Source organism: Leguminivora glycinivorella, chromosome 9 (assembly GCF_023078275.1).
Source record: "Leguminivora glycinivorella isolate SPB_JAAS2020 chromosome 9, LegGlyc_1.1, whole genome shotgun sequence".
NCBI classification, from domain to species: Eukaryota; Metazoa; Arthropoda; class Insecta; order Lepidoptera; family Tortricidae; genus Leguminivora; species Leguminivora glycinivorella.
The window spans coordinates 2,517,979-2,542,266 of NC_062979.1; the positions used below are offsets into that span (position 1 = coordinate 2,517,979).

The window sequence follows — 24,288 nt, forward strand, 5'->3', positions numbered from 1 at the left end:
CGGAAGACCGGTTGGCACGTGAACCATTATTCAATTTTGTCGTTGCGCTGCATATCATTACACAGGACATCTAGGTATTTACTCGTAAGTAATGAATATCTTTATTATGGACATAATAAACAATACCGATTGGTTTATAGTTAAAAAAATAAAAATTCTGCTACACGTGTATCTGGTTGTTGTTAGCCGCTGAAAACCCGGGTTCGATTTTCGATGCTTTGGTCTTTTAATTTCCATTGACTTTGCCATGTCTTTAGCAGTGGCGGCTGGTGAAAATTTCTGCTAGGCAACACCAAAGCAAAAAGAAACCTATACCTTAACATTAGGTACTTTACTAGTAATCAATATTAGGCAAGCCGGTGGGAATCGGCTTGTATGGACCAGCCGCTGCTGGTCTTTAGGGAAGAAAAGAACGACTACTTATACGCCCTATAAGTAGGTACTATAAAATGTGTACATAATAAACTAAGATACAGGACAGAAGGTAGACCGACCGCTCATCACTACCCCAGTAAATATCAATAGAGGTGGTCAGCTGTCCTTTACTGGGCATTATGTCGAGCACTAGGGTGTTTACTCACGTATAAGCTTTTATAACTTGTTCTATGACCTCTGAAACACTTTCTGAATATGCTACTAACGTAGTCACGTGTTGTAGCGTGTTGAGCGTGGACAGCTCTTATTATCACGTCAAATAATTATCCCTCGCAAAATAATGGGGTAGGCGACAGTTTAATAGTTTCATTATGTTCTATTATATTTTATGAATGCGGCATATTTATTGACAACCCGTCTGGCCTAGTGGTTAGTGACTCTGCCTGCTATGACGGTTGTGCAGGGCTAAGACGAACGGCTGTCTATCACTTGTGAGTTGTTACCATGTCTGTCACGTTCTAACAAATATGTAAGTGCGAAAGTGATGCATGATGTGTCAAGTGACAAAAACAACCATGATACGGCCACTGGGTCTAATCCCAGTAAGGGCAAATGTGTCGCTTAACTTCAAACTTGGGTAAAACTATCCTGCTTTAAGGTTGAATATATAAAAAGTATAATATGATCTGAAAGATAATCAACCTTATAGCAGAATGGATTTACCCAATTTTGAAGTTAAGCGACACAAATATTTATGGGATGAAGACAGATTTTATTCCTGAGTCACTGATGTTTTCTATGAATTTGTATTTATTTATATATATCATCGCCTGGGTACCCACAACCTAAGCCTTTTTCAATTAATATGAGTAGGAGTGTCATCTAATATTTATTTATACACATATAGACATACCAAGCGTGGTGGTATTTCAGAGAAATAAAATGCAGATTATAAATTGCGAAAAATAAATGGAGACTTAAATAGAATATCTATCGCACTATTTTTATAAAAAAAAACAAGTGCTAGGTAAATAAATAAACGATTAGACGAGCTTGCGTAACCAGGGGGGCTACCATCAATTACTAAAACCGTTCCGTTTAGGTCAAGAGAAAGGAACATAGCTATACCAGTTATATAGCTCCGTCGTCTCTGTCTCAATCTAAACTAAACGGCTTTACTAATTCTTGGTAACCTCCCAGAAGCGTTTACCAAAGCATATTTACTCTCGTATCATTTCAATTTGTGTTTGCTTCCTTTGTTTTCGTTTCCGTTTTTCCGGTCAAACACTTGTCAGTTTCAGAGCACTCTTTCGTAATTGAATCTACCCACCCGCTTTTTCTTTCTTGTGGCTTCAAGAAAGTTTTGAGATACTTATTTATTTATAAATAATAATTGGGAGGTTGAATTTTGCTCGGAATTAGACATTACAGACAGACATTAGACCTAACTTGATCAATTTTTCGGTCTTAAAAACCCCTGTTTTAATTTTCATCTAATTCGTTGGAGCCGTTTCCTAGATCTCCGAAGCATAGGTTATGAACTTGGTTATGAATAATGAATGAATAGATACAAGAAATGCTCGTTTAACGGTATACAATATTTGGAGTAATCATTGAGAATCATTGAAACCTGAACTAAAACCATGTATCTCAAAAATCGTCAGCAGGCACATAGCACACGATTGCCACGAGAGTATGTCGCCGCGAGATAGACTACCCGTCTTTATGTTATTAATACAGTGAGAATAAGACGGATCATCTATCTCGCGGCCATCATGTGCTAGGCCTACAGGAAATACTAAGTTAAGCATGTGCTACAAGATGTATACGATCAAATTCATTCAGTTTGATAAAGGCCCATAAAGGCCATTAATAATAATAAGTATTTTGAATGCTCATGGACGTAGGCAACCAAAATAAACTACCCCAAAAGCGCCCATGTTTTATTCGAAGCACTCGTAATATGTTGGGAATTCCCTCGCAAATATTGCAGGATCACTGAAAGTCAAATAGAATTTGAATAAATTGCCCCGCCCGTCGAGATTCCAGCGATGTCCACTGTTTGCATTTTCCTCGGCGGGGGGCAACATCGCAATTTCCTGCGAAAGAGTAGGATACTGACCTTCCGGGTTTGCGAACGCTTCTTTTATTAAATTTACATTTTTCTCGTAATATCAAAGAGATGAAAGAAGTTGAAAATGTGTTTTATGATCTTCGTATTGTTTTTTCTTTTAATTTTTTTTTGTGATATCATCCTACCGACTGCGCCAGTTGATGTTATTGTTAAAATGTATACAAACTGCCATTTTATATCGGCTTCACATCTTTCATCTCGAATATTAAAATATATAACTCAAGCCGATAGAATTATTTTATTTTCAGTATTGTGATTTAGCTCGTCTACTGAAATATATCTAGGTTTTCAGAATGGTGCAGTATTGTTTTAATGTTTCCATTCGGCAAATGATGCTCTTGGTTTACTTGTGAGAACAGGCTAATACGTATTTAATCCAGCCATTTTTAATTTCTCACGCCATATTGTAACTAAAACTCCGCTCACCTTACTTATTTACTTACTTACTTGACTAACCATTAGTATAACTAACCCCCCTTTAAATATACCCCGTAAATTTGGCCTTGTGATCGTCTAGCGTGAATAAGTAGAACCCTTCGACGTGAACCGCGATAACCTAGATCCTTTAATGAGTATCAGCTGTATTTTTGACTAATTTTTAAAATTTTATTTATTTATATTTTAAAGAAGAATAAAGGTTATTGTAGCATAATAATATAGTGTTATAGAAGAGTATTTTATCAGATTTAGGCCTAGAAAGTTATATGTGAGAAAATTAATGACATAATGAAGAAATTTTAAAATAAAAGTTAGTGAGTGAAACATACATGAAATAAATATTAAAAATTATTTTGGAAAACAACCGCTACGCTCTATTAGTGATCCTGGCTTGGGTACGAACTTGCGTTGCGGAATAGGATCCTTAATCTCAATCAAGCTGCTTTATTGAGAGTCCTATGCCAAGCCAGAAGGGCTATCTATCTACTAACTACCCCCCCCCCCCTTTTATTTTGTTTCTTTTCCCCTAGCTAAACCCCCTTTTCCCCAATACTGCTAATAGACCATAACTTCTCGATCCTTCTAATGTATCATCAAGGCTCCGAGTAGTTGCTACCACTGAGAACGAAGTAAATAAGTCTAGTAACTCCTTGAAGCTTTTGACTTGTCATCAGTGGACGGCGCTCGCATGCCACTGGGCCCTATAACAAACCTATGCTTTTTATTCCAAAGAATAGTTTGTTTCCCTAACCAACTTGATAGAATTTACCTTGAAAAACTAGTTAGCAACACTCACTGGCTCGATGCTACATGAAGAATCAGAAATTGCTACCACAATTATTAATTTCACTCAAATAAATTAAGTAATAAGAGTTTTTATAAATTACCAGTTTTACCACATATTTTAAGATAGTAAACACCACATTTAAAGTCCATTTAAACCATATAAGTAGTAGTAGTTAAATTATTTCTCCACAATACACGTTGACCAATTATAATTTAAGACCAATCATAACAGAACTCTACTTTCATAGAAATAGTGTGTGACTCTACCCTAATCCTATTGTTTTCCCTACTCTAACATATCTGAAACACAGACCCTCACTTACCATAGATCTTGTGTTCAGAATATGTACAAGTGTATCCCTACTAGAACTGTACAGTTCAGCCAGCGAAGCTGAGATAGGCAACCTATAGGCTTGTGTCGGTCAGATCCCCCCCTCTGCTTTTGCCCGCGGGCTAGGGTAGCAGAGAGTAGATCGCCCTATCCGTGTATATATCCAGTATTCTAGGACACACCAGTACCAGCCACATGAGAGACCCAGCTGCGATCAACTTTACTTAGATGTGGATCGATCACAACCGAAATCCCCAGCGACCAACGCCAGCATGGACTAGAGCACCGAGTAAATAAATATATATATATATAGGACCCCAGCCTCAAATACTGCCGACTTCAGTGAGCAAGGATTACTCCTAATGTCTTTCGTCAATCGTGAAAGTCCTCACTTCCATCTAACAGTTGGACTCTTTGAGACCGGTGAGAAAGTACGCCTTTTGTAAGTAAATAAAGACGCCCAAGCCCTCCACTTGGAACAAAAAGACTCCTAAACGCCTTATGTTTAACAGCCGCAAGGTATAAAGCGCTTAGCCGGACAACAGTCTGTCACAAACAATGATCTGGCTTATAACTTTCACAAAATAACCCCATGGAAAATTACTAAATTCAATTTCACCGACCAACTAAACAAACGAATGAAGTTTCCTTTACGTGCTATAATCTACGCTTAGTTTTGCAAGAATTACTCCCTACAAAACCAAACACAGACTTATCTCCAAGCACCAGCCATACATCGACCCAGTCTTTGTATTGCTTGAAGGCACTCATGAAACAAAGCACAGAAAACTTCACTATACACAACAATTTAAATATAACACTACACTATAAATAGAACACTAAATTAACCCCACAACTGACAGTAAAGCAATTCCACCACAGGTCTAAGTTCAACTGTACGACGATATTGTCCCCGCACAATCAAACAGAGACACAATTTCAAAGTTTACAATCACTTAGAATAATTTCCAAGTAAAAACAAACAGAGAAATAATAGCAGAACAACTTCACTCACCAGTATAACACACGAAAGCCAGAGACACTGTTAGTCTTGTAGATATTTTAAGAATGACGCGCGTCGGCTCGCTCCGACCCTTTTATAGCCTTTAATCCAGACATAATACGGACTGCAGACGTTTTGCAGACAAACCGCAGACTGCAGACATAATGCAGACGTTTTACAGACATAGCGCGGACTGCAGACGTTTTGCAGACACAATGCAGATGTTTTACAGACATAATGCGGACTGCAGACGTACCGCAGACACAATATCGACAGAAAGCCATTAACTTGCGCACATAAGAAAAAGATCATAACTGTTTTGTTTACTAAGCCGTATGCCTTAGGCATTATTGTCCAAGACAGCTCAGCACGTACGTTTTTGCTTCTCAATAGTAACATCTGCATGACTGCACGTGTTCCAAAGTGATATAGGAATAATTTTATTGATACCTAGTTAAGCGACGAAGAGTTATGTATTGCGGTTAGTATAGGTATGCAGATATTTTTTTGTTAAAAGGTTTTAATTAGACTTGTAGATCAAATACGCAGTAAAATATCATTTTTGTTTCTAAATGCTACATTAAACACATCCAGAAAGTATACTACTAATCATTATGAACTTTTATGACCTGTGATTGAAATCAAAACATAATATCGGAACGTTACGCAGCTGACAACTGTCAGTGTCAGTATTCCGTCCATGTGAACGTAGTTTGTTGATAAATACGTTTTTCCAACCTGTTTTGCATCAAATAATAGTGAATTTTATGAGTGAAGACGTGACTATACATGTGATTAAACATCACAGATATTATTTGTTAAAATATCCAATGAAATCCCAAAGAAAATATGCACCAAATAGTTGGTCAAGGAAAAGTTGATTCGCCGTAAGTTTTATATGTAATAACGAGTCCATTTCCTCGTCATAGACGCTTGTTCTGTTACAACTCGCCCCCGATTGGATTTCTTTTATAAAATACAAAGTGGTTTGTAAAAAAATCCAATCTCACTTAGCAAAAGAAGCAATAAAATTGAATAAAAGAATAAAAGAAAAATATCTCTAGATCAGTCGGAAATATCCCCCCATTTCTAATCGTGTAGTGTGTATTCCAATACTATGCAACTGCTAGTGACTCAGTTTTGAAATCAGCTCATTAGAATCTCGACAATGAACCATGATAACCCCTTTCTCAGAGTCCACGCATCGCCAGGGATACCAGGTTGTGAATCTGATAGGTCCTATTAACCCGTTCTTGCTAGCTCGTTCCCCGGTCGCGGCGAATATTCATTCCATCCACACTGTTGGACCGGAATAATTATCGTAATAATTTCAACGAGTTCACAATAACTTCCCACGCAATTACGAAGAAACCTTTAGAGCTCTCATTGTAAGTCCAGAGCCTTCAATCTCCATTGTCGGAACTCAAACCAATTTCTCTACCTAATCACTCCAGCCACATGTTTTGGCGCATGTCTCATACTTGAATAAAATATACTGACTTAAGATTTGTTTGGATGTGTTTTTTTTTTTATAAAACAAACCTTAAATGACATAGGCATGTACCTCAACTTGGTACCACATCATGATCAAATGAAGAAATGATTTGATGATACTAAACTTCACATATTTGAACACATAACAGGGAAACAAATATTGAAAAGAGCCTCGTTCTCACTAGACGATATCGGCCCTAAAATATGTCGATTGTCAAATACATCCCATTCAAGATGAGGTGTGTGGTTTTAGTATGGGTCTTATTACCTTGTAGAGTGAGTAGCCACGAAAAACTACCCTTGAAATGGGTCGAATCCAAATGGATTTTAACCTAACCGATAAGCTTTTTATGGCTAATGTGTTTCCCTCAGCCCCCCCTCTGTTTATTCCCCGCAAATTCCGACCAAACTAGTTTTGACCACTTTCCAGCGCTGTCTGTCTATATCAATCCACTCATTCTATAAAAAAAACATTCAAGACACACATCATTCAGTCATTCATCCCATTCAAAACATTCTTACATCTATAAACATTCATCATCTCTAAATTATTCACACACACACACACAATGTAACCATTCTTACTTCCTCATTCGCTCTTTCACTCGATCTCAACAGAAAGCCAACGCTTTTAAAAGTAATCAAAATAACGAATAAAAATGGAAATAAAATTACACAACAACTTCAAAAGTTTACGTATCCCATTTTACTCCACTCTACCCTGACTCGAAGGCAAAGAAAATTTCAATTTATTTATAATAGGTTTCATTTTATACATCTATATTTCATTTTTACAAAGTATTTATTAACCGCAAGAAATTTGACAATGTGTGAAAATTGTTTGATGCACATACTAAAAATAAAATGTTCGTACGAAACAAAATATTATATTTTATGGTCACATTTTAACTAGAGTCAATTACTGTAAGGACACTACCCTACTTTCACTTTCCTTGTCTTTGTTTTTTTTTTTACAGTTCATAGCGCAAGATTGATAGCATAAAATGCAAAAAATTATAAAAGTAAGTAAGCAAAAAAAAAATAGTGGCCCTCCCTACTCTTGATCTTTGTCTGATAAAATCGTTATGCTTAGAAACGAGGATTTGCACTGATGCCAACCAACATCGTACAGTATACCACCCTATATAATGTAAAAAAATGATAACGCATAAATAATAAATATCACTTCTAACTGTAATAACTAAAATGAAAAATAGTTTATCCACCGCTCTGAATTTTCTAATGTCTACCCCAGAGTAGACTAGATACTATATGTCCAATTATGATTATATTAAAAGAATCCAACCATACAATGAATGTTCAATACATTCTCTATACAAAAAAAATTTAAAAAAAAATTGTTGTCCACATAATGAACCGACTTCTTTATCTAGATAATAAAAAAAATCCGTATTATAGATTTACATCCACCATACACCACTTTATAATCCTAGGAATGAAACTACTAAATGACAGTGAAACTTTACGATGGGCTAGCCAATAAGGCCCTTTATCACACAGATCACTATAGAAATAAAATTAATTTTAGTCAAAATTTTGACTTCTACCACCCCTATAATAATAACAGTGAATCTCAATAAAATTTTGAAGAACTCATGACGCATTTAAAATAATGATAATGATGATAAGAAAGAAAAATAATAATGTTCCACATAAGTATGTCGCAATAAATAAACATTCTTTACTAAGAAGTCATTGACTTGTAACCAATGTACTCATAAAATTTACATTACACATCATGTAATGTTCATAATAAACGCATAATACAATTTTGCAAAAAAAAGTAATTGCAGTTTTGAAGTGGTTTTCATATTTTCAATTTTTTCCCGCAAAATATGATGTATCATCAATTTTGATATGGTTTTGATATTTTTTGTAAAATATAATGTAACATCAAATTTGATGTGGTTTTGATAAAATATATTCCCTTTTTTTTTTTCAAACTATCTGCAAAAATTTTATTTTGGTTTTAATTGCCATATGATAAAATACAAAATGATGGCATAAGTAGGTTCAAAATACTTTTATTTGATTGAATAATAATATAACAAAATAAAGATTTTTTTCTTGAAACGAGCTTAAAACTTGTATTGTCCTATTCTATGTCTTCAATATTGTATAACATGCCCCGAAAGTTTTGTAACCTCAGACAAATTATTCCTTCTTCATGGCACTTGCAGTTGCAGCAACTTAGCAAATTGTTAACAATCACGACAATGGGTTGAGGAACTTGGTCAAAGGTGTCTCTCTTCCTTTTTTTTTTCCTTCATACTTGGCTAGTTCTATGATGAGTTCTTAAGTAGCTAATGATGATGATTAGATCCTGCTGGCCTCCTGGTAATATTTCAAAATTTTCCAAACTATTCTCTTCTCAGTCGGTGTCATAACCCAGGACACCATGAAACCTCTTCCGAAGACACGTTGCACACTTGATCACAATCAGCATAACCGCAAAAGATCCAGTTACTTATTTTTGAACACAGCAAGTAACTTGAAACCAATGAATATTTCTTCAACTCTAAAGTTGGCTAGTCCTTATTTGTCCAATCATTGGTCAAAAAATAAAATATTGCATAAATCGAATATCATAAACACTTGTTATTTCACTAGCGTTACTAAGCATGCACTTAAACACACACTGAAGTTTTCACCGCATGTTTCCACCGTCCTCGCTGATCCACTATGTTCAATGACAGAACACTGCTGTGGTAAGAATCTATCTTAGGTTAAAACTAAAGTTAAGTTAAAGACTTCCAATAAACAGAGGGAAAGATAAAATAAAAATCACAAGCGTTAAAATATTTTCCAAAAAAAAAAAAAATATGCCAACTAAGGTTGCAGGACCATCTAGATACTTTAACCATATGAGACGTACGTCTCATTTACGTTCACCTACAATTATTATTATTATTTTTTTTTTTTCCTCAAGTATGATGTCTGATCGCTAAGTGACTTTAATTTTTCTAACTCAAAAATTGCTGCAGACTATAAAACTCCGTCTTGTTTGCTTGATAAAACAAAAATACTCGTAGGGTAAATTAACTGGGGTTTTGAACACTTACATATATGTATTTTTCTTGATCCTCATTTTCTGTTCCATTCTTCTGCGTAGTGTGGCATAATATGGCACCAATAACAACATAATCATATTGAAAATCTTCAGTAACACGTTGGTCCTATGAGCAGGTGTGAGACCAGGCTCAAAAACTCTTGCCTCTCCGTTCATTTACATCAAACAAGTCGGATACGTCAACTCTAACGTCGCACGAAATATTTCAATGTTCACTTCATGTTTGTCGCGTCCAATTTGTTGTTAACTCTATTTCCATGTACTCAAGTCATGCACTGTTGCACTAACACCTTTTTTAACTGACTAATTATAGCCTAAAACTAATTGAAATTACTATGTTTTCACTAACAGAGCTCTTCGTTTCAAACCGTAGTTAACATTACTCTTCGTCTGATAATAAGACGTCACTAAAAATCACACGTGCTTCTACACAATCAACTATACTAATTATTGGAAGCTACACAACACTGTAATTTCTGTGAAATCGTTTTCTTAAATAAAATTTAATAACTTCGCGCTCAGATTTTTTTCGTAAGGAACTGTCACTGTCAATATTGTCATCCTTAACCGTTTTTTTTTTCTTTTACAATTGTCCTCATGGGCGTATTTTCATTGTAAACACACTAATGTGTTTTTAGTAGTCACAAACATTAAATCAACAAAACAATTATTTGATATCATAAATTTAGCCTATCATAATGTTCAAATATTTGACTAGTTATTAGAAATATATAATTGATTTTTTTTTTTTCATAATTTAATGAAAACGAACGAAAACTATCGTGTAAATTTGTCAATGCGTAGGAAATCGCGTGTGCTCATCGGTTTACAAAAGTGTGACCACATTAAAAATATATTGTGAGATTCTTTAAGGATCTAACAGACGGTCGGACCGCACTTGTAAGGGGACATGTGTTAGGCCCTATTTACAAAATACCGTTCAAAATCTACACAACTTGAATAGTTTAATGTGATTTAAGCAATAGAAAATTAAATTAACAAAATCTTTTGTATTTAAATACATCTATTGTATTAATTTTACTATAATGAAGTAGAGAAAAATGAAGTAAAGTTTTGTAAATGACAACACCGGACAATAAATTACTGAATTACTGAATATCTTTTGTCGAAAATTGTATGACCGATCAAGCGTACCAACTTAAAAACAATGATAGTTTGTGTAATGTCACCGATAGAACACCTTTTGGCGAAGATATATGTTATCTGTGGTTAAATTATTTTCTCTAATCTATGTCATGCTTACCGCTAATCCGCTTGTTTGCGAAAAAATGGCAGATCCGTTTTTGTTTTCTTTAGCTCATTATTAATTACGTGATCTACAACTAGAATTATTTAAATATTCGCTTTATTTTACTCGGCTTAAACAAACGACAGGCAATTCTGCGCCGACGCCGGTCATGTACCGTACATATTCGCCATTTTGTCATTTTGCAAACTAAGAAAATGCAAACAAAACATTATTTGCCCTAAACACGCGTTACTTCTAAATAATTTTGTCGACAAAGTGAGCCTGTTTTATCAAATTGAACTCTGAACTGCAATTGCAATGTAATTTTCCGTTAGCGAAAGTGAGGTTACGAAATTGACATGACATTATTTTATGTACAATATGAACGTTCGTGTTGAGAAAAAAAAACGTGAATGCAATGGACATGTGTTTAGTTGTGTTTCTCATCAAGATAATAGAAGAATCTAGTGCTCATACTCATGATCTAATGAGCAAACAGCCCATGCAAAGGATGTCTTATCGGGCTATGCCTCAATTGATAAAGTGAACTAATTGCCTACTTCAAAAGCAGTTTTGCATGAAAGGTAAGCTTTTGTTTTATTATTTGATGTGTTTTCAAACAAGTCGTCGTTTTCGAAACCCAGCAGAACATACTTGCGAACTACAACGACTAGACCGAATATATATGGTGAAATGTTGCTTATTTCATTGTTCTGTCGTCAGATAAGTTATTGATAGTAAATTTCCCACGTTAATTTCTGACTTTCACATTCCCTAAGAGGATCTAAATGTACGTGAAATAGGCCTAACTGTCAAAATAGATTTGTTACTTTCAATGAGGTTTACATGGTTGTTCGATTTTTCAGTTTCAACATCTAATTGGAATTTCTCTGGAAAGTTTACAATGTCCGATATTTCTACACATCTGCCACAAATTTATGGAAATCAATATTTATAGAAACTGAACATACCTTGGTTAAACGGTAAGCATTAAAATTATATCTTTGACTAATTTACTTGACCTAGGTCTCCTAACTGTACTTGGAACTTGTAATGTTGTTTCCGTTCCAACCAATAAAATTTCTCAAGCTTATGGATTATGGAAAGCAATATTTGTAGGACCTCAAATGAATGTCATGACATTTAAAAATAGGCATTGAAACTTGTCCAAACTTTAATTTTGTATTTTTGGATACTTAAATAAAATTATGTAGACTAAAAATCCAGACTTAGCATAGATTTTATTTCTGCTACATTGAGTTTAAATAGTGTATGTATAAATTTTCAGTATATGAAATAGACAACCATCATCGAAGAACATCAACCAGCTGTCGGCAACATGCAGGTTGACTGAGGAATTTTCCGGTGTGTCTTTTTATGGACTGTACTCCGTCTTAGCACTATCCTCAAGTAAGTACAAAAAATCATTGCCACTAAACAGCTACTTTTTAACTTAATTAACTCTACTTAGTGAGTAAAACGAGTCGGCAGAAAATCTTACATGACTTAGAAAAATGGGTATGGTAGGTCCTTTTTTTTTTCTAACTGTGAGTGCAGTAGATAAATATAAACAATCTTAATGATACATACTTATAAATAAAATTCCTTAAACATACATACACCCTATTTTAACTAATCTTTCAATATGTACAATTTCAGGTTTTACCCGAGAGGCCATGCTTCAGGTTGGACCGTCTTCCATATATCTACTGACTTCATATAAATGAAAGGTACTTATGTTTTATTATAATAACATGTTCTAATTATTAAATTTAAAAGTGAACAGCTCATGGCATTAATAATATTATATTTAGAAAATTTAGTTGCGAGGGATAGCGATGACTATAGCGATGAAGTGAAAATTAAACTTATACTTACTTTATTGGCTAAGTAAACTCATTATTAACTTATTTATGTACTAACTCATGTAGATATGAACTGCAAAGCAGAGGTTCTCAAACTTTTTAATATTTTTTTTTTTTTCCTTTTGTAAATTTTGTAGTATGCGTTGTTTTTTCTGACACAATATTTCTCACGGGCGTGTCTTAGTTCCAGAATTAAGCGACGCGCCCCCGTGAGTAGATAAATGAAATAATATTGAACCCAATTTGGCAGAACCTAACTCTAAAACTAAACCCTTTTATTTCTTATAATATATGAACATTTCTAATGTCTGACTATTTATTTTCAGTCTCGCTGATCTGCACAACCAGCTCATGTTCAACGTTACTGAACTACAAAGTAATCCGACAATCAGACTGGACCCGGTCATATCAGGTAAGTTTACATACCTACTGCGTACCACATTCCACATACTATTTCTGAACCTCAGTAAAATATGGTTTTATAAAGATAACTAGTTTTTTAAAGGTGCGCGGGGCCCGAGGGCCCCGCGGTGTTCTTTTGTGCTTTGCTTTATTGTTTTATTGCTTTTGCTTTTTGTTTTTGAGCTATGCTTTTTTGTTTTTTTGCTTTGCTTGTTTGATTTATTGCTTTGCTTGTTTGCTTTTTTGCTTTAGCCTTTGCGTGCTTGGGAGCACTCTCTGCCCGCAGCTCGGCCTGCGGCCTCGCGTGCTTGGGAGCCTGTCAGACACGCTCCGGGCCTTCGGCCCTCCGCGTAGTTACTGTGGGGGATGTAGGGAAGTTGGAGCTTAAACACGACCCAATAGTAAAAGTGTCTTGAGAAGCTCACGACGGGCCTGCGGCCTGCGGCCTCCGGCCCGTCGTTTCGCTTCTCTAAGACACTTTTACTATTGGGTCGTGTTTAAGCTCCAACTTCCCGGTCCGCCGGCGAGCCGATCAGGGACGCTCCGGGCCTTCGGCCCTACGCGGAGCTCGGCCTTCGGCCTTCGCTTGGTTTCGTAGCTCCGCGTCGGGCCTTTGGCCCGCCGCTTCGCTTATTTAGATACTTTTTGTTATTGTTTTCTTGGGAGCACAGTCTGCACGCAGCTCGGCCTGCGGCCTTCGCGTGCTTGGGAGCACTCTGCCCGCAGCTCGGCCTGCGGCCTTCGCGTACTTGGGAGCCTGTCAGACACGCTCCGGGCCTTCGGCCCTCCGCGTAGTTACTGTGGGGATTGTAGGATTTGTAGGGAAGTTGGACCTCCGGCCTGCGGCCTCCGGCCCGCCGCGTCGCTTTTTAGACACTTTTACTTATATTTTCTTGCTTGGGAGCACTGTCTGTACGCAGCTCGGAACTTGGACCGGAGCAATGACCTTCGGGCTGTAGAACGCTCCCTCAGGCTGGTAGGGAAATTTGACTTTGTCCCCTCTCGCCGCCGTTTTTGACTTTTCCAAAAATTTTTTTTTCTCATTTCTATTTTTGGCCCCCGCTCTTACCACGTGCCAAATTTGAACGCGCTCGGACCGAAAATAAAAAAAAAAATTTCAAAGTCGGCCATTTTGAAATTTTGTAAATGCCATTCGATGGACCTCAGATAACTGTACAACATTAGTTTAAGCACTATTAACCTTTTTCCGACCGTTACGGAGCTATGGGAATTTAAAAAAAAAACCTCCATACAAACTGGTAGGGAAATTTGACTTTGTCCCCTCTCGCCACCGTTTTTGACTTTTCCAAAATTTTTTTTTCTCATTTCTATTTTTGGCCCCCGTTCTTACCACGTGCCAAATTTGAACGCGCTCGGACCGAAAATAAAAAAAAAAAATTTTCATAGTCGGCCATTTTGAAATTTTGTAAATGCCATTCGATGGACCTCAGATAACTGTACAACATTAGTTCAATCACTATTAACCTTTTCCCTACCGTTACGGAGCTATGGGGATTTAAAAAAAGACCTCCATACAAATTTCAATTGGCCTTCAAAGGGCGCCATTTTGAATTTTTCAAAATTTTCTTTTTGTATACTAATCTTGGGGTGGCTATCTACCCGTGTGCAAAATTTCAGCGCGCTCGGACCATTTTGAAATTTTTCAAAAAAAAAAGTCGGCCATTTTGATTTTTTTTTAATGCCATTCGATGGACCTCGGGTGACTGTATAACATTTGTTTGAGCACTTTTCACTTCTTTGTACCGTTACGGAGCTATGGTAATTAAAAGAAAAACCTCCATTCAAATTTCAATTGGCCCTCAAAGGCCGCCATTTTGAATTTTTCAAAATTTTCTTTTTGAATACTAATCTTAGCGCGACCGTCCACCCGTGTGCCAAATCTCAGCGCGCTAGGACCATTTTGAAAATTTTCAAAAAAAAAAAAGTCGGCCATTTTGATTTTTTTTTAATGCAACTTTTTTCTACTCGGATACCTGTATGACATTTGGTCGAGCACCCCCGGCTATCTCTTACGGTTTAAAAGTTGCCATACAAAATAAAAGTGGCCAGTTTTCCCACATTTGTAGCACTTTTCAATTTTTTTTTATTTCATTCGAATCGAGGCCACTTGGAGATTCTATGACCAAAATTTGAGCTCTCTACGACAAACTTGAAAAATCGTCAAAAAAAAAGTCGGCCATTTTGAAAAAAAAATGGTGGCGTCAAAAACTGCCCAGGGTCCTCTATGACATTTGGTCGAACACTCCCCGGCTAACTCCAGCCGTTTGGCCAGGCCGTCCAACATTTTTTTACCCGGAACCGGTAGACCGACGGTCTGATCTATCCGGGGTCGCAGGACCAAACTCTATACGACCACACCAAACACTGCCACCTTCAAATCCCCCTTCTGCCCATTTTTGGAAAAATGTCAGTCGGGTTGTAGCTTTATATTATATAGACTAGTTTTTTAAAGGTGCGCGGGGCCCGAGGGCCCCGCGGTGTTCTTTTTTTGTTTTGCTTTTGTGCTTTGCTTATGCTTTTTGTTTTTGTGCTTTGCTTATGCTTTTGCTTTTTGTTTTAGAGCTATGCTTATGCTTTTTGTTTTTGAGCTATGCTTTTTGATTTTTGCTTTGCTTGTTTGCTTGTTTGATTAATTTGCGTGCTTGAGAGCACTCTCTGCCCGCAGCTCGGCCTGCGGCCTCGCGTGCTTGGGAGCCTGTCAGACACGCTCCGGCCTTCGGCCCTCCGCGTAGTTACTGTGGGGGTTGTAGGGAAGTTGGAGCTTAAACACGACCCAATAGTAAAAGTGTCTTGAGAAGCTCACGACGGGCCTGCGGCCTGCGGCCTCCGGCCCGTCGTTTCGCTTCTCTAAGCCACTTTTACTATTGGGTCGTGTTTAAGCTCCAACTTCCCGGTCCGCCGGCGAGTCGATCAGGGACGCTCCGGGCCTTCGGCCCTACGCGGAGCTCGGCCTTCGGCCTTCGCTCGGTTTGGAAGCTCCGCGTCGGGCCTTCGGCCCGCCGCTTCGCTTGTTAAGATACTTTTTGTTATTGTTTTGCTTGGGAGCACAGTCTGTACGCAGCTCGGCCTGCGGCCTTCGCGTGCTTGGGAGCACTCTGCCCGCAGCTCGGCCTGCGGCCTTCGCGTGCTTGGGAGCCTCTCAGACACGCTCCGGGCCTTCGGCCCTCCGCGTAGTTTCTGTGGGGGTTGTAGGGAAGTTGGAGCTTAAACACGACCCAATAGTAAAAGTGTCTTGAGAAGCTCACGACGGGCCTGCGGCCTGCGGCCTCCGGCCCGTCGTTTCGCTTCTCTAAGACACTTTTACTATTGGGTCGTGTTTAAGCTCCAACTTCCCGGTCCGCCGGCGAGCCGATCAGGGACGCTCCGGGCCTTCGGCCCTACGCGGAGCTCGGCCTTCGGCCTTCGCTCGGTTTCGAAGCTCCGCGTCGGGCCTTCGGCCCGCCGCTTCGCTTGTTAAGATACTTTTTGTTATTGATTTGCTTGGGAGCACAGTCTGTACGCAGCTCGGCCTGCGGCCTTCGCGTGCTTGGGAGCACTCTGCCCGCAGCTCGGCCTGCGGCCTTCGCGTGCTTGGGAGCCTCTCAGACACGCTCCGGGCCTTCGGCCCTCCGCGTAGTTACTGTGGGGGTTGTAGGGAAGTTGGATCTTAAACACGACCCAATAGTAAAAGTGTCTTGAGAAGCTCACGACGGGCCTGCGGCCTTCGGCCTCCGGCCCGTCGTTTCGCTTCTCTAAGACACTTTTACTATTGGGTCGTGTTTAAGCTCCAACTTCCCGGTCCGCCGGCGAGCCGATCAGGGACGCTCCGGGCCTTCGGCCCTACGCGGAGCTCGGCCTTCGGCCTTCGCTCGGCTCGAAGCTCCGCGTCGGGCCTTCGGCCCGCCGCTACGCTTATTAAGACACTTGGGGTTAGCAGTTTGACCGCGTGGGTTCGCCCCGCGGGCCTTGCGGCCCGCCGGGCTCACGTGCCGGCCCCTCTCAGGGACGCTCCGGGCCTTCGGCCCTACGCGGAGCTCGGCCTTCGGCCTTCGCTGGATTTCGAAGCTCCGCGTCGGGCCTTCGGCCCGCCGCGTCGCTTTTTAGACACTTTGATAATTGTTTTGTTTGGGAGCACTGTGTATCCGCAGCTCGGCCTGCGGCCTTCGCGTGCTTGGGAGCCTCTCCGTCACGCTCCGGGCCTTCGGCCCTCCGCGTAGTTACTGTGGGGGTTGTAGGGAAGTTGGAGCTTAAACACGACCCAATAGTAAAAGTGTCTTGAGAAGCTCACGACGGGCCTGCGGCCTGCGGCCTCCGGCCCGTCGTTTCGCTTCTCTAAGACACTTTTACTATTGGGTCGTGTTTAAGCTCCAACTTCCCGGTCCGCCGGCAAGCCGATCAGGGACGCTCCGGGCCTTCGGCCCTACGCGGAGCTCGGCCTTCGGCCTTCGCTCGGTTTCGAAGCTCCGCGTCGGGCCTTCGGCCCGCCGCTACGCTTATTAAGACACTTGGGGTGAGCAGTTTGACCGCGTGGGTTCGCCCCGCGGGCCTTGCGGCCCGCCGGGCTCACGTGCCGGCCCCTCTCAGGGACGCTCCGGGCCTTCGGCCCTACGCGGAGCTCGGCCTTCGGCCTTCGCTCGGTTTTGAAGCTCCGCGTCGGGCCTTCGGCCCGCCGCTTCGCTTATTTAGATACTTTTTGTTATTGTTTTGCTTGGGACCACTCTCTACCCGCAGCTCGGCCTGCGGCCTTCGCGTGCTTGGGAGCCTCTCCGTCACGCTCCGGGCCTTCGGCCCTCCGCGTAGTTACTGTGGGGGTTGTAGGGAAGTTGGAGGTTACACACGACCCAATAGTAAAAGTGTCTTGAGAAGCTCACGACGGGCCTGCGGCCTGCGGCCTCCGGCCCGTCGTTTCGCTTCTCTAAGACACTTTTACTATTGGGTCGTGTGTAACCTCCAACTTCCCGGACCGCCGGCGAGCCGATCAGGGACGCTCCGGGCCTTCGGCCCTACGCGGAGCTCGGCCTTCGGCCTTCGCTCGGCTCCGAAGCTCCGCCGTCGGGCCTTCGGCCCGCCGGCTACGCTTGTTTAGACACTTTTGTAAGGAAATTGTATGGGAGCACTTTCTGCCCGCGGCGAGGCCTTCGGCCTCGCCTGAAATTACTTGGATTTGGCCCGGGTGGGAGCCCAAAGGTGAGCTCCGGGCCTGCGGCCCTCCGCGGGGTCGGCCTTCGGCCTCCCACCCTGAAGCTCGCCCTTCGGGCTCGCGAAAATTACTTGAAAAATTGATTTTTCCATAACGGCGGCCATCTTGGATTTTCGAAAAAAATTTTTTGACATTTGTAATCTGGGGGCCCATACCTCTCCACATGCCAAATTTCAGCGCGCTCGGACCAACTTGAAAAAAAAAAAAAAAAAAAAAGTCGGCCATTTTGAATTTTTTTTGATGCAACTTTTTTCTACTCGGGCTCCTGTATGACATTTGGTCGAGCACCCTATAGCTATCTCTTACGGTTTAGGAGTTGCCATACAAAAAAAAAGTGGCCAAATTTTTCGCATTTATAGCATTTTTCAAAATTTTTTTTTATTATTCGAATCTAGACCCTAGAGAGATTCTATGACCAAAATTTCAGGTCGCTAGGATGAATTTGAAATTTGGTCAAAAAAAAAAGTCGGCCATTTTGAAAAAAAAATGGCGGCCTCCAAAACTGCCCAGGGTCCTCTATGACATTTGGTCGAGCACCCCCCACCTAACCCCCACCGTTTGGCCAGGCCGTCCAACATTTTTTGACCCAGGAGTCGGAGACGAAAATCCATATTTTTCTGGACCTACAAATTTTGACCTCTTTTCATATCAGTCTTCAATTTTAACCCTCTCCCAGCCGTTTCCAAATAAAACATATACATGAGAAATGAGTGGGGTTGCAGCTATATATAATATTAATATTAACTAGTTTTTTAAAGGTGCGCGGGGCCCGAGGGCCCCGCGGTGTTCTTTTTTTGTTTTGCTTTATTGTTTTTTTGCTTTTGCTTTTGCTTTTTGTTTTTGTGTTTTGCTTATGCTTTTGCTTTTTGTTTTTGTGTTTTGCTTTTGCTTTTTGTTTTTGAGCTATGCTTTTTTGATCTATTGCTTTGCTTGTTTGATTTATTGCTTTGCTTGTTTGTTTTTTTTTGCTTTGCTAGTTTGTTTTTTCGCTTTGCTTTATTGGTTTTGGCTTGCTGTTTGTGTGTGGGAAGCACTGTCTGTCCGCAGGTCGACCTGCGGCCTTTCGTGCTTGGGAGGCTCTCAGGGATGTTTTGGGCCTTTGGCTCTACTCGTAGTTTGGCCTTTGGGTTTTGCATTATAGTTATGGTGTTATTTGTACGGAAGTTGGAGTTGAAACACGCCTTATTAGTTGATTGTTTTAAAAACTTACTTTGTTGCCGGTCGTTTCATTTAGTCACTTTTATAATTGAGTGACTATATTATTGAAAAGTTTAATTTAAAAAGAATGTTTAGTATCAAAATACATTTTTTGGTATTTATTAGAATAACTGAATATTATAAACTTTTATTACATTACATAATAGTGCCACCTATAGGATTTGTTTTGTCAATAATTGTTCGATATTCAATACGCGTCTAGTAAGGTGTGTAGTTTTCAATATTGTTTGCAGGTGGCGTTGTCATTAAGTATTTATTTCAACTAAACACATATCTTTTTCCTGAGTTTTGTTTTTGAATTTGATGAATGAAAATGAATAAAAAAAATTAATCATATGAGTGGACTGACGGAGCTAATTCTATATTTTCTGATTTTAACTAAGGTAAAATTTTAGCGCCATCTGTATGATTTTGTATGTATCAAGTAGCTTATTGGTAATTAATGCGCTGTCAGTAAGGCGCGTGCGTAGTTTTTACTCCATAGATGGCGTTGTTTTTAAGTATTGATTTTTATTTGTTTAATAAGGATATTTTGTTTTGATCTCATTTCTATTTACCTTATCGAAACGATGTATATACACATTTTACAGTACGTACACGGTGTTAATTGAGCTTACTATGCAACTACTTACGTCAAAAATTAAAATAGCTATATGTACTATCAAATGCAGTATAGTATGAATTTTTTGAAACGAACGTTTCTAAACAAAGGTATTGTTCCTTTTGTGTTGAGCGGGAGCTTCTGTATTTGCACGCGCTAAGACAACAAGAAGCAACTGTATCCTGAGAATTGTAAGGTTCAAATCTGTACAGCAGCAAATTTGAGATAGATTATTTTGGAAATGTGAAGCGATAGACCACACCGCTATAGGTGCGAAAATACAGCGTTTCTAATACTTTGATACTTGGTGGTGGTGCTGTAAGTAATGAAACACGTATATTATCACTGTTATTTTTTATTAATGATTTTGTTAACAATCAACAATTGTATATAGCAATATATAAATAGTAATTACATAAATATTAGGTACAAGTCTTGATAAATAAAATAACATAAATAACTAAACCGTAACCGTAAACCGTATTTATAACAAAACATAACAATGGCGGTCAGATTGAAAAACCTTATCAGTGTTTATTGTCACTTTGCGATGACACCTTAAGGTGCCAGGTGCTTATCAACCTTTTAATCGTAGTTTCGCTGTTTAAACGTGTTATTTTTATTATACAGACTGACATATTACCGATGATTATTATAACTATATGTACTATACTTACACCATCAAGTATCAAAGTATTAGAAGCGCTGTATTTTCGCACCTATAGCGGTGTGGTCTATCGCTTCACATTTCCAAAATAATCTATCTCAAATTTGCTGCTGTACAGATTTGAACTTTACAATTATCAGGATACAGTTGCTTCTTGTTGTCTTAGCGCGTGCAAATACAGAAGCTCCCGCTCAACACAAAAGGAACAATACCTTTGTTTAGAAACGTTCGTTTCAAAAAATTCATACTATACAATACTTGTGCGAATAAGTAATTTGTAACTTGTATCAATTTAATGTTTCTGTTTTAATTTATCTCTACTCGTTCCGTATTTTTTATTTATTACATTTGTATCGTAATACCTTGCGAGCAATATAATGTATTATAATCCATTTGAATTATAGCAGTCAACATATTCTTACATGTTCGGCAAACATAAATCTGTGCCAGAAAGTAAAAAGTGTTTCATTCGCCATGTATATTTTTAATGGATCATATAAGAAGCTGTTGAAGGCTGGTGACAACATTTTTATTTTGTAATTAAAACACATGTTTTCATTTTTAATACGATTTTATTAAATAGAATAAAAAGATAGTGTATATATTATACACAACAATTATTAGTTAATAAAACGCAGGTCTGGAGCTTTCTGCACAGTTTTCAGGTAATTTTAGGCGGGATGAAGGCTCAACGTTGCTACAAATGCTCCCATACGATTTTGGGTCGGTCAAATCTGAAAAAAAAAGAAAACACTATTTGTGAATGAATACATTACATACCTACGTATTGATATTCGTTAATTATGAACAAAATACAATTAACATTGGGCAAAGAGATTATTTCATAAATATTTGACAAGTTCTTATGGCTTTACAAATAGATATTATTGCAGCAATTTGTTAGTGCGATTAATCAATTGAAATATAGACATTATAGGACAAAGGATTTTTACAAGTTTGATTACTTGTACTGTACAATTTTTATTTTCGAGGTGCTAAGTTAAATAACATATTTCGAGAAAGAAAGAAATTCCCGTAAGTGGTCGTTATGTGGATTTATGTTCATGTCATCTTAGTATTGTTGAGGAATTTTATTAGAACTATTTTCTTTTACTATACTGAATTGTCGCCTCATACATTAGAATAATGGCGTTCTCTTAATTTCAGTTTTGATTTTAGTAATTAGTAAAATATTATTATTTGGACACGTTCTTCACATTTCCCTTACAACGAATGTTAATTTTAATGACGTGTATATCTTCAAATCGAGAATAAGAATATTACAAGTTGTTTTCTTACGTGTATTGTTTATAGCGTTTAGCGGCGGCGGACGTTGTTTGCATGGTCTCAGTGCAGTCCCGCAGTCTCGGCCGCGGAGCTGCGCGCGTTGTCCAGTTGTTGTTCCAGGCTCCGATGCTTTGTAGTTGCTGAAAATATTTTTTTGTAAATATTATGAAAATATTATTGTCAATTCATCATTCGTCGATAGCGCCATCTATGTTAACTTATTAATATTATTTCGAATCTTTGATGGCTTTTCTCAAGGATTTTTATGTATCCGGTCGATTGGTTATTAGTTCTCAATAGTGCCGATAGGTGGCAGTATTATCAATAATAAAACAATATGCACTTAAACATGTAAATACACGTACAGATGTAGTGCGACAAGCTTTTCCTTTGTATTTTCCCGGAAACGTTAGTATTTGTTATGTTTGTTCAGACAGTGTCAATACGTCTTGTACTGAGACTGACTGAAATAGCATGACATGTTCATACGTTTCCGTCAAATACGAAGGTAATTCTTTTTGCACTACATTTGTATTTGAAATATAGTATAATTGAGATGGTTTTATGATTCACTGTTAGATATCAGTATCAGATAATGAACCTACTGTATTTATTGTTCATAAATAAAAGTTATTAATACATACCAATTGAGTTGTAACATTTTGGTTGAGTTGAAGATGAAGGTTTAGGGTGTAGAAAACGTCATGACTTCAAAATCGTAGCGATGTCGTATTTGCAAGTGATTTGTGTTCTGAAATCAATCATATAATTATATTAATATTACTGAAAACTTTACACGTATAGAATGTAGTGTGAAATGTTTTTTTTTTGTGTTTTTACTAAAAGTCAACAGCGTGTCATGTTCTAGTACTTTTTGTACCTACTGGGAATAACTGAAATAACATTAATAGTTTGTGAGTTTCAGTGAATATAGGTCCGCATTTTGGCGACATTACACTATTATTCCATATGACCTTTTACCACAATTTCCGAAACGTATTATCAATGAGCCATTAGTTATGGTAGAAATTTTGTTCTGCTATAAGTTATCTTCTTACTTTCATTGTCCATGGTGTCGGGGATGGCAGACGTCGTTGTTGTGGTGCCTCTGCTGCGGGGAGCGAGCGAGCTGTCCATGTACTCTATGTGGCGGCCGGCATTAGTCGTGTTGCGGCTTCGCGAGACGCTGGAGACTGCAGTTCTTCTAATTGTGACGTAGCGATTTGTATTCTGAAATCATACATAAGTTGCTTTAGCATTTTTGAAATCATTACATGTACCTACCAATGAGTGTGGTCAATGGCGTAATGAACATTTCATGTGTAGATTCTTAAGTTGTCTTCTTACTTTCATTGTCCATGGTGTCAGGGACGACAGATGTCGTTGTTGTGGTGCCTCTGCTGCGGGGAGCGAGCGAGCTGTCCATGTACTCTATGTGGCGGCCGGCATTAGTCGTGTTGCGGCTTCGCGATACGCTGGAGGCTGCAGTTCTTTTAATTGTGACGCAGCGATTTGTATTCTGAAATCATACATAAATTACTTTAGCATTTTTGAAATCTTTGCGTGTACAATGAATTTGGTCAATGTCGTAATGAACATTTCATCTGTAGAAACTCTATCATTTATTATTTGTGGTAGTATTGTACCTTGACGGTAGAACAATGAAAAACGTTTGTTAAAGTGTCATTATTAGAAGCGAATATGCAATATATTTAATTTACTTACATAAATTTGTTATTTCTGGCATTGCTCTTCATAACCATGGGTAATGATTGAGTTATATCTGTAAAAATGGCTGTCAAAAATAGAAGAACGACTGTTTGTTTTAGTTATACATTTTCCTATACGGTAGGACAATGTATTTAACGGGCGGTATCCAGCGAGAAGGATACAAACAGTCTTGTTTGAGGGATTGTAGCAACTGTGAGCTACTCCTCAAACCATTCACCAGATTAACCATAAAGGTTAAAATAGACGTAAACCCAATGCAATTAGCAACCGGTTGCAAAATTTATGTTGCTTTGGACTTACGTCCGCCCATCTAACTACTGTTAACTACTTTGTCTATTATTACTCTATCTAATGGAAAATGTAAGAGTAAACTAATAATGCATCATGCATGAATGTAGAAAACGGCATTTAATATT

At 38.7% G+C, this 24,288-nt stretch overlaps 1 protein-coding gene and 2 long non-coding RNA genes across 4 annotated transcripts in view; 2 read left to right on the forward strand and 1 right to left on the reverse strand.

The window, feature by feature from the left end:
• LOC125229803 overlaps nt 1–24,288 on the forward strand; it is a 125,046-nt gene that overhangs the window by 42,259 nt on the left and 58,499 nt on the right. The gene's annotated exons all lie outside the window — the stretch shown is intronic.
• Nucleotides 11,425–24,288, forward strand: part of LOC125229544 — a 47,861-nt gene continuing 34,997 nt past the window's right edge. Inside the window, exons 1-5 of the long non-coding RNA XR_007177415.1 lie at nt 11,425–11,485; nt 11,768–11,884; nt 12,190–12,311; nt 12,561–12,631; nt 13,093–13,178. This is a non-coding gene — a long non-coding RNA (uncharacterized LOC125229544). The remainder of the gene's footprint in view (nt 11,486–11,767; nt 11,885–12,189; nt 12,312–12,560; nt 12,632–13,092; nt 13,179–24,288) is intronic.
• On the reverse strand, nt 21,407–24,192 carry LOC125229543. 2 transcript variants are annotated; one of them, XR_007177413.1, is made up of 6 exons: nt 23,867–24,192; nt 23,489–23,660; nt 23,200–23,371; nt 22,786–22,892; nt 22,154–22,281; nt 21,407–21,588 (listed from the first exon to the last, which is right to left on the reverse strand). It is a non-coding gene; the product is annotated as an uncharacterized LOC125229543 (long non-coding RNA). The 2 variants fall into 2 exon arrangements; XR_007177414.1 differs by lacking the exon at nt 23,200–23,371.